Below are 10,537 nucleotides of genomic sequence, written 5' to 3'. Positions count from 1 at the left end.
AGATGCGACTGCATCTCATTCACTCACCTTGTCTCTGCATCCGGCGTCGGCATTGTTGTGGGCGTCCACCCCTCCCCCATTCTCCTCACCGCGTGAGCTGCGCTCTCCGCCACTCACCCCCTCTCCTCTCCGATAGCGAATGCTCTCTCGCGAGGGGCATTGGATTGGATTCGAATGGATTGGCTTGGCTTAGACTGGATTGGATTTGGATTGGATTGTGTTGGATTGTGTCGCGTCATAGCCGCGGCAGACGCACTGGCGCCGGCGCGTCCCCTCAACGTTATGCGCGCTATAAAACGCGGTGCCTGCGCCGCTCCACTCCATCGTTCCAGCGCCGTTCCTCCGCTGTCCAACACTGCAACGTGGACCCCCTATGCGTCGCATCTACACAGGGGTTCCCGCAAGGGGAGGTGGGAGTTTTCTTGTTTGGGCTCAACCCTTTCATGTATAAGCGGACGGGTTGGGTCGGAGAGCCGTCGCGGTGAGTCCAGTCGACTCGGAGGCAGGGGCTGGGTTGGCTGGTTCGTCAGGCTGAGTCGGCGTGCCGCGGGGATAAGAATACCGTATTTTCGCGGTTCCAACGCGCCCCCAATCGTAGCGCGCGGGTAAGTTCGCGCAGGAAAATTCGAAAAAAAAAATTAGACACTGACACTGACGGTACTGCGCAGATGGAAAAGGCACGACACCACGTACCTGGAAGAGGGAGATTTTATTTGGCGTATGCAGCTGTGGAAGCCAAAAATGATTGTGCTTCATAAGATTGCTTATCCAGCTCCTGCTGCAAATGAAGTCACAGCGGAAAACACTGAAGCTGTTTGCGATTTCAAGTGCCTTGATCTTCATAATTCTAGGCGTTACGGGCTAATTGCAGCACCACAAAATATGTGCAACAGCTGACCAAGGTATGTGACATGCAATTGAGGAATTAATGCGGCGAATTTCACTCGCGGTTGAAGGATTGTTTTTATTTGATTGAGTTGTATTTTGCGGGGACTCCGCGACGGTTCCGCATGGCAATGCTGCTGGCCGCTTTAAAGCCTATGTCGGTTTTTGAGCCCAATTGTAACTCGCACACAAATATTAAGGCTGCCTTTTAGCAAAAGAAGATGCGCGTTAGAATCGTGAAAATACGGTAGCTCCTTTTCCTGGAACCTTGCGCTCCCCTCACCTCGGTTCTTTGGACGGGGTTCACATAAACGTGGGAGGGGTCGAGGCAGCTGAACCCGCCAGTCGACTCGACCCTTTCTCGTCGAGTCCATGTATCCGGGGCTTATATGGGGTGACCGACGCGTTTGTATACACCATTTTCCTTGCTAGAGATGGGCGCCGCCATTTGCTTTTTGATGATGATGATGATTAGTGGCTTTCCCTTTGAATCGGGGCGTCGGTTGTCAGCAATCGACTTGCCTGTTTTATTACGTTTACATGCCCTACTCCCAGGTTAATCTATAGATTTGCTTCCTCCCTCCCATTTCTCCCTCTTTTCTGTTTTAAACTCCTCGCCCCCACCCCCCTTTTTTCTCCCCTCGCTGTTCTAAATTCTCGTCCGCATGATTACTCAACCTGCGTACCCATCCCTTCCCTGCTTTTCCTCCACCACCACTCCAGTCGCCTCTTCGCCACCTCTATGGCCTTGAAGTTGAGGTTCCCCCTCGCCCCAAATCCCAAAGCCTCCGCCAGCGTCGTTTCCCCCTCACCCCACGGTGGCCGTATCTCTGTGCAGCTCCTGACAATATGTTCTATAGTTTCTCGATCACTGCCGCAGCATGCACACGTTTCATCCTGCTGCCTGTAGCTACCCGTGTATGCCCGGGTTCTCAGGCACCCTGCCCGTGCCTCGAAGAGCAACGCACTGCCTCTCGTATTGCCATAGAATCCCTCCTTCTTAATTTCCCGTTTCTCTGTCCTATAAGTCTCCAGGGTTTTTTTCGCTTCCATTCTCTCTGCCCACTTCGTCGTCTCTGCTGCCTTTACCTGCTTTTTAACTGTTGTGTAAACCCCGCTTTCCCCTACCGACTTTCCGTACCGCTTGGTCAGCTGTCTGGTCCTCCGTCTCCACCGCGTGTCCACGCTCCTCAAATACAGGTACTTAAACACCCTCGCGGCCCATCTTTCGTCCTCCATGTCACGAAGTCGCTCCTCAAACTTTATCTTGCTCTGCGCCTCCCTCGCCTCGAAAGACGACCAGCCCATATCCCCTTGTACCGCTTCATTTGTAGTTTTACTGTGGGCCCCTAGGGCCAATCTGCCTACCGCCCTCTGATTTACTTCCAGGCCCGCTTGGGTCTCTGACTTCATGCACAGAACCGAATTAGCGAAAGTTAATCCTGGTACCATGACCCCTTTCCAGACTCCCCTTACCACCTCGTATTTGCTGTATCCCCAGAGGGCTCTATGCTTCATTATAGCCGCGTTCCGTCTTCCTTTCGTCTTAAGGTGAGCCTCATGCGCCTGCGTGTAATCTTCGCTGTTGTTCAGCCATACTCCTAAATATTTATACTCTTTCACCAATGGTATTTCTACTTGCTGCACTGATACTGTTTTGTGCTCCTCGCCGTCATTAAAGACCATGATCCCCGATTTTTCTCTGCTAAAGGATAGCCCTAGGTGCGTCGCTTCTTCACCGCATTTATCCATCAAGCCCTGCATACTTATCCGGTTGTCCGCCATCAACAATATGTCGTCTGCATACATTAGTCCCGGAACCCGTTGTTCCACCACCTGCCCGTTTTTCATGTAGGATAAGTCGAACCCCATCGTGCTGACTTCTAGCTTCCTTTCTAACCCCGTCATGTAGATCATGAACAGCAGCGGAGAGAGAGGACATCCTTGTTTCAGACCCTTGTAGGTGTATACAGGCCTATTGTATGTTACCCCCTCCCACACTATTTGCACTTGGTTCTCCCGGTATAGCTCCCTGAGTAAGCTAATGAATTCTGCCCCAACTCCCTCGTCCTCCAGGATACTCCAAAGCCGCTCCCTGTCTACATTATCATAAGCCGCTTTAATGTCCAGAAAGGCTAACCACAAAGGTCGGTTTTGCATTTTCGCCACCTCTATGCATTGGCTTACCACGAATAAGTTGTCGTCTAGTCTTCTGTCCTTTCGAAACCCATTTTGAAGCTCCCCTAATATCCTATTTTCTTCCACCCACTGCTCTAGTTCGAACTTCACTGCCTGCATTGCTAACCTGTACAGCACTGACGTGACGGTTACTGGCCTATACGAGCTTGGGTTTGTCCTGACTCCTTTGCCCTTGTACACTAAGTTCATCCTGCTCATTTGCCACGCGGCTGGTATTGCCTTTTCTTCTATCCTTGTTCTGATGGCTTGCAGTAGCTTTCCCTTGCTCTTTGGTCCTAACTGGTTAATCAACTCCATCGGTATCCCATCCGTGCCTGCCGCGGTATTCTTGGGGACCTTTTCCTCTGCTCTTTTCCATTTCAGCTTGTCCCCATCTATCTCCAGACCTTTCGGCCTACCCGCCGCGACATCTCTGTGTCGCTGCGGGGCCTCTTCATCAACCTTACCGAACTTCTCCGTGATGATTTTGTGCAGGTATGCTAATGCTTCCTCTCCCTTGAGCATCTGTCCCTGCTCGTTTTCTATAGTACCGCCTTCTGTGGGACTCGTACGTTTCCCTAATGCCTGCACATGGTTCCAAAACCTTCTCGGCGCGTCTCTACCCCTTCCTCGTATTTGCGTTACCCATCGCTCGCTGTCCCCCTTTATTTTCGCCTGCACTAATTGCTGCACTTCCTGTTTCATTTGCTTATACTGCTCCCATTTTAGGCCCACCTCCTCCTGATGTCTCCCCATCCTCTTGGCCTGCCTGTGCTCTCTAGACGCCTGTTTACGCCTCTCTATCGCCGCCTTTATTTCTTTGTTCCACCAGCTTTTGGGTGTTTTTTTTTCCTCTCCATCGGTTGGACCCCTCTGCCTTGACTATTTTTTCCTGCATAGTCTTGATGAGCCTGTCATATTCCCACTCTTCTCCAGGATTTCTTTCTATGTCAGCCTCAATGCTTTTGGCTATATCCGCAATTTGTTTGCTGTTTAACTTTGTGCGCTGCTCCGGTCGACCCGTTTTTTCGCCCCCCAGTTTCCCAAAACTCAGGTTTATGCGCTTGTGGTCACTGCCCAGACTGTGGCCCCCTTCCTCATCTATGGTCATGCCATCCAACCATTCATAAAGTCCCTCTGAAATAAGGCAGTAGTCAATACTCGACTGTCTCCTACCACACTCCCACGTTATTTGACCCTCGCATTTTTGTTCCCTATTTACTATGATCAGCTTCTGGTACTCACACATATCTAGCATTAGATTTCCGTTGAAGTCGGTGTACCCGTCTAGATCTTCAATGTGGGCGTTCATGTCCCCTACCAATAGTACCTCCCCAGAACGCTTCAAATCTTCGATGTCCTTTTTCAGACACGCCACCAGTTTTTCGTTTTGTTCTTTGCTATCCTTACCCGTCCACAGGTAAGACACCCCTAAAGCCACATCTCTACCCTCCACTATCCCTTTCATCCACACATGTTCTTTACAGTCTTCTTTCACTCTCTTCCAATTAGTCCCCTGCCGTACCAGCATACCTACTCCTCCGCCTTTTCTCAATCCAGCCGTCCTGTTACAACCTTCCCATACATACTCTCCGATTACCGGAGGTTCCTCCAAGTCCCTCAGGTGCGTCTCGGTCACAGCGTATACCTGGATATCTTCCTCTTCTAGCTGCTTAGTAATCTCCATCCACTTCTCTCTTTTCCTGCCACCCTGCATGTTTATGTACGCGATATTCAGTTTTCCCCCTCTCTTCTTTACACGCCGTCGTCGTCCCTTTCGTTTGTCTGCACCGATCTGCACCGGCCCCGCTATCTCCCTTTGCTCCTTGCATTTGTCTACGCCATCTTCGCAAAGGCCTGTGGGCCCCCTAAAAAAGCCACAGTTCGCGCCGCGTGTCGTCTTCCGATGGCTGCTCCCACCTGCCCGCTGAAATGCACTCCGTCACGCTGGAACGCCCTTTGCCGGCCCATCCATCGGACATCCCTGTTGATGTCTACGACAGCGAAACTCAGCTCCTTGCCCAGCTCCCGTATGTCTCGGTTTACCGCCACAACTTCCCTTTCCACATGTACCCCTCTCCCAATTATCTCTGGTACTGTGCTCACGACGACCTGCACATGTGGGCACAGCTCCCGAAGTTCCTTCACCCCCTTTTCTAGCTGCTTGCGCACTCCCGCACCCCTTCCCTGCAGAACGTCATTGGTTCCTCCTGCGATAATCACTAGGTTCTGCCCCTGCATATTTTCCCACATTTTATCCTTTGCTTTTTCTAACACTACCCTGACCGTCTGCCCCGGGAACACGCCAACCTGCACTCTCTCGTCCTCTCTCACCCGGCCTCTAATCTCCATTTCTGAGTACCGCACGTTGGAGTCCCCCGCCACTATCACCATGCGCCTTTCTTCCTTTTCCTGGCTGCCCCCCGGCGCGGCCACCTGCTCCGGCACCGGCTGAGTCAGCGCCAGTCCGGGATCGTCTTCCGGCGTGGCGTCTTTGTTCTCCTCCTTTCCCTTCTCGGGATCAAGCACTGCCGACGCATCTGCCTGGTGACCTGCTTCATCCTTTGTTTGGATGTCACCCTTCGTCGCCATTTTGACCTCCATTTGCGCCAACCTCGATTCGAGTGCCTTCTTCTGCTCTTTTTCATCCTTCAACTCCTCCTGTAGCTCGCCTACCTGAACTCTGAGCTGCTCCTTTTCTTCCTCGAGCCGGTCGAGGCGCGACGCTAGCACACACACTCTGCACATGAAGTCCTGTCCTTCCGCGTCCTCGACCGACTCGAATCTCGTCTCCTCGAGCGGGTATTCGTGCTCGCATCCCGTGCACATCACACCCGGCTTCTTCCTCTGAGGCATGGTACTGTCCGTCCAAGGCGTGCCCAACTCTGGCTTACTTCAGTGCCGCGTTCTCGCGCGCTCCCTTCCAATCTAAAAGTAAGCCGCAACGTGCGATTCTCTCCTACAGCATCAATTCTTCTTTCACGAATTACCAACGCTTACAAACCGCCACGTGCAACAACCGCGCGACACCTCTGGTTCGGTCACTTCCCTACGCTAACTACCGCCCCTTTCAACTAGTCTAACCTACATCTCTCTCTAAAACATGGCCACTCTAAAAAAGGAATAATAAATTTGAAACACTTATCCGTTTTCGTCGTCGATGTCTCCGCCGCGCTCTGTACGTCCGCACACCTCGACAGCTCGAACTCGACCTCCTGACCGGACGCTAGCGCCGTCTATGAAGCGACCGCCGAAACCTCCGCGCTGGGCTGTTAAGTGCGCCGTTCTTTGCGTGCGTGTGCTCGGTATTGGCGGTGAGCGCGACCACGGGCGGCGCTGCGGAGCGCGCCTCCGTGACGTCGGCTTAGGGATTCTCGCATTTGTCGTCTGCTTCACTCGGGCTCGCTCTCTATGCTGTTTCTTTGCGCGCGGTTGAGATTTTGTGCTTGTCCGCAGCAGATCTCGCGAATGCGCAACTTTTTTTTCGTAACAAAAGACTTAAAATAGCGTAAACTAGTTTAAGGCGTGATTTTAAGTATAGTTTTTGATACCGCTCCGGAAAAAAAACATTACCGGCGTCGCCCATGCATTGCTGCGAAGCTGGTCCTGTGCGGAGCGCGAAGAGTCGGAGCTAGGCGTCAGCCTCTGTGTTCAGCAGTCTTTCGAACAGAGGTAACAGCCGCAGGCTGACAACCGACAACAGCGGAAATGGAAGACCAAAACAAATTCCAGGCATTCGGGGCTGTCGGCTTTGGCAGAAGGCATTACGATTCCAGCTAATCGCATGTAAGGTAAAACAGATTTGGCAACCTTGCCTAACACTCGAAACTATTGTATCAAGTCACTTTACGTTGTCACGGCATGAAAGTGTGCCGACATGCACTATGGGGCCCAAATAATATAGGTTGATTTCCAAATAACCTGCTGTGTGTATAGGCGCGTGCTGGTTTTCTACCTGGCTTCTAACCAATATGCAGGCTTATTGAGCAAAACGAGTAACCTGTAAGGCAAACATACAGTAAGACTATGTTTTTTTCATATTCGGAGGGATATTTCGGTACATTTGCCACAACCATATCATCCCAATATTCAGACAGGCATTATAGTAAAACTGCACTGAAGAGGGGGAGGACCAGGAGGAGGAGAAAACAGTAAAATCGAGCTGGTTAGTGGGCAGGCTCCTCAATCCAAGACGAGAGAGTAAGATTCATTCTTCAATTCACCGAACGTCACCCCGAGTAGTCCAGGACTCGTTCTTTGCGACTGAAGGGGTTGGAAAACAATAAAGAGCTGTCTGGACATATTCATTGGTTTCGAATTGTGTTATACTGAAAATTGGCATGTATACTATTTATTGCGTTAGTTAGCAAGTATATCAAGTTTTCAACACCGTAATCATGTCAGAACTTTTCGGGTTGAGATTGAGTTCGTTACGATATCGATGGTTGGATAGAAATTAGGTGCAGAAAAGCCGCCTTCGAGTACTGTGGACAACGTTATCTGCGCCGTAGCACAGATCTTATTGCATTGAATATTCACACGAACTTTGTGAGCCTCGCGAACATCCCCAAACCTCCTAGGACGTTTAGGACGGTGCAGAAAATGAATGCGTTGGGCACAGAAAAAAAAACGTTCATCTAACAACAACCAAAGAAAGAGAAAACACCCGTTTTATTTCCTGCTGTGCGACCTGCTGCTTGATGCGTAGCATTAGACTCTTGAGTTTTCATAAGAGCATCTGAGAAATAGTTAAGGGAAGCCTACGCATTTTGATTACTTATCGAGGAGCTCTGAGCGCTGAAACTCGCAAATACGCTAGATAGGACGAGGGCGAGTTACGTCTGAGCAATGCTCTCTGAAAGTCGTTCTCTCTCTCCTCGTGTGTTGTAAAATTGTGCGGGACAAAGCTTGAAATTATTCAGAGCCGTCAGAATCTGATTGAAAACACGCTTTTTAAAGCACCAAAGCATCAAAGCGGGCGATTTCTAGCAAAGGCACTGCTGGCAGTCACAACCGGACGACCGCGGCGCGGGTGTAGCAGCGCGGCGAATGTAGCAGACGACAGCGGAGCGGGTCCCTAAGCTGACGTCAGATCCAGGGGGCGCCACTCAAACATCTCACCGCCAATAGGCCTCCTGCGCTGGAGTTTTGGCGACATGCAGCGCCCCTAGCGGCCGACACCTCTGGGTAGTACAAAAGCAGACGACCCTCGCCGCCCTCCTTGTGTTTTCAATTACAAGCCTGTGTTTTCAATTACAAGCCAGAGGGAAAGTTGGTTGTGGCGCTTTGTGGCGTGTTTAAATGACTGCATACTGTATGAAATAGCCCTTAAAGTAGCTGCAGAGGCTAAACCAAATAATACCGGCGAAAAGAAGCTGATTTGTCGGCTTTCTTTTGAGCGAGCTGTCGCGGTGGTCGCGGCGTGGGGCAGTATCGCCAGGTCGGGTGGTTTAACTGTTTGACGACAGTTACAGCTTTTTTCTTCTTGCGTGCGGTCGACAAAGGAAAGTTCACGAGTAGCATAAAGACGGAGCGCTGCTCATCTTACATCCTGAGGTAACTGCAAAAGGTTGCTCCATCGGGAGCATGCAAGCGAACGCAAGAACTGCGCAGCCGACTAAGCTGACACTGCTGTCCTGGCACCGCCTTTGAAACGAGTGGAAATTTTGTTTCGTATTTTCGCAAACTAAATGATTCTTGCGTAACGTTTTACGCCGCACGATTTACGAACGGCAGGGTACATGTATACTAGCGAGTAGGTGGGGCAATACCGCCAATTAAATAAACAAATTAAGCGCTATTAAAGGATGCAAAACACGCACCTTTGCCCGCTGTCTGCAAAGATGTGTACTTCTATAATATCACGTGACATAACACAGCCGCATACACGGCGCGAGGCCCCGAATATTTATACACGATCATCACTGACTGTGTTGGTTAGAGGTCGTCGAATCTCATGGAGGAAAAAAAAGCTTAGGAGAGGCCCCCAGCTATCCCCGCGCATTGGCAAAAGTGTGGAGGAAGTCACGTGTTTTCGGCGGCCATTGGAAGTCGCGTTAGCAACGGCGTCCTAGCAACAGCCCGCCCGCCGTTCGCCAGTCATGGAGGAAAGGCAGCGCCTGCCTTGTCGTCCGATTGCGAAGATTGCTGCTTCGCTTTGCTGCGCTGTGGTCTTGCGGAACTCGAAAAGGATGCTGCGAGTTGCGACAGCTGCGCCGATGTGAATATGTCATTTAATTTCTACTTGCAAGTGCACCTTGTACCACGTCAAGCTATTGCTCCGGTCGCGATCACGACGCGCCTATTGAAGTGCAGATATTGTGAACGCGCCGTCCCGTCGTACGCGCGGACACCTGTCTGGTAGATTTTCGGGAAGTGATACACGGTGTGCAGTACGTAGGCGACTTGCAACCGAACGATTCGCAACTCAATTTTTTGGTTATCGCCGCTGCAATATATAGTTTGCTAGGCCGGCCATGCGCGGCAGTGCTAGATCTTTTTGTGGTCTCGCTCTGGATTTCGCTTTTCAACGCTTCATACTGCGAGGTTAGTGTATGAACGTTTTCAACTGATATCACCTTGAATTTATTGACACTGAGACAAGTTTAAACTTGGCGAAAAAAAGTTTATGGACGCCACCCACCCTCTCATTTTTTTTTTACTCAATAAAACGTTTTGCCTCCTCCTCCTGCTCCTCCTCCTTCGCAAAAAAATTATATCGAAGGCACGCAAACAACGGTAAAAACATTCCACAATTTTTTAGCGTGAAATCTGCATGAAGTACTGCTTACCTATATATATAGAACGGCCGTTTAATTGACTAGTCATCTCTGGGATTGCCAGTGAAACTGCTACGCAAACTTGGGCACTTTCCAGTCCGGTAGCCGCACGGCGTTCGCCCACTGTTTGCGGCGTTCTCCATCGCTTGGGAACCTATAAACGGCGGCGATTGCAAACAAAGGATGAATGCACACCAATGTACAGCAATACTTGTCAGCGGAATGATGCACTAACCAGTGGAAAGTGACGCCCAATTCCTTGGGTACCGATCGCGACTTGCAGCCTGGCACCGAGCATTGCGGCATTGTTAGAGCGAGCCGCTTCGCAAACCTGCTGCGGCCACACTGAAGACGTGTAACAGTGTAACCGCGCGTTTAGGTTCACGGTCACGCGCTGCAAAACGGCCTTCTACCTGCCTATCAGCTGATTTCCGCCGGCTCGGCGCTGGCAGATGCAGACGACAAGAGAGGCGATACAGGACGGAGGAGGCGGAGAAGGTGCACCGAGAGAGAGAGGCAAAAAGAGTCCGCCAATGGCATGGAGGGCCAATGGTCCGCCATTCGACTTACAGAAATGGCGTTTCCGGCTGCGCTGGGTGTGACGTCAGGGCCTCTCCTAAGCTTTTCTTTCCTCCATGTCGAATCTGAACGCCGACACGCCAGTTCTGACTTCAAATGGAGTTAGACAGCGAGAC

The sequence above is a fragment of the Haemaphysalis longicornis genome, unplaced genomic scaffold, assembly GCF_048455015.1.
Source record: "Haemaphysalis longicornis isolate Haplotype H1 unplaced genomic scaffold, Haemaphysalis longicornis Haplotype H1 scaffold_14, whole genome shotgun sequence".
NCBI lineage: Eukaryota > Metazoa > Arthropoda > Arachnida > Ixodida > Ixodidae > Haemaphysalis > Haemaphysalis longicornis.
This window is presented reverse-complemented; position numbering follows the sequence as displayed.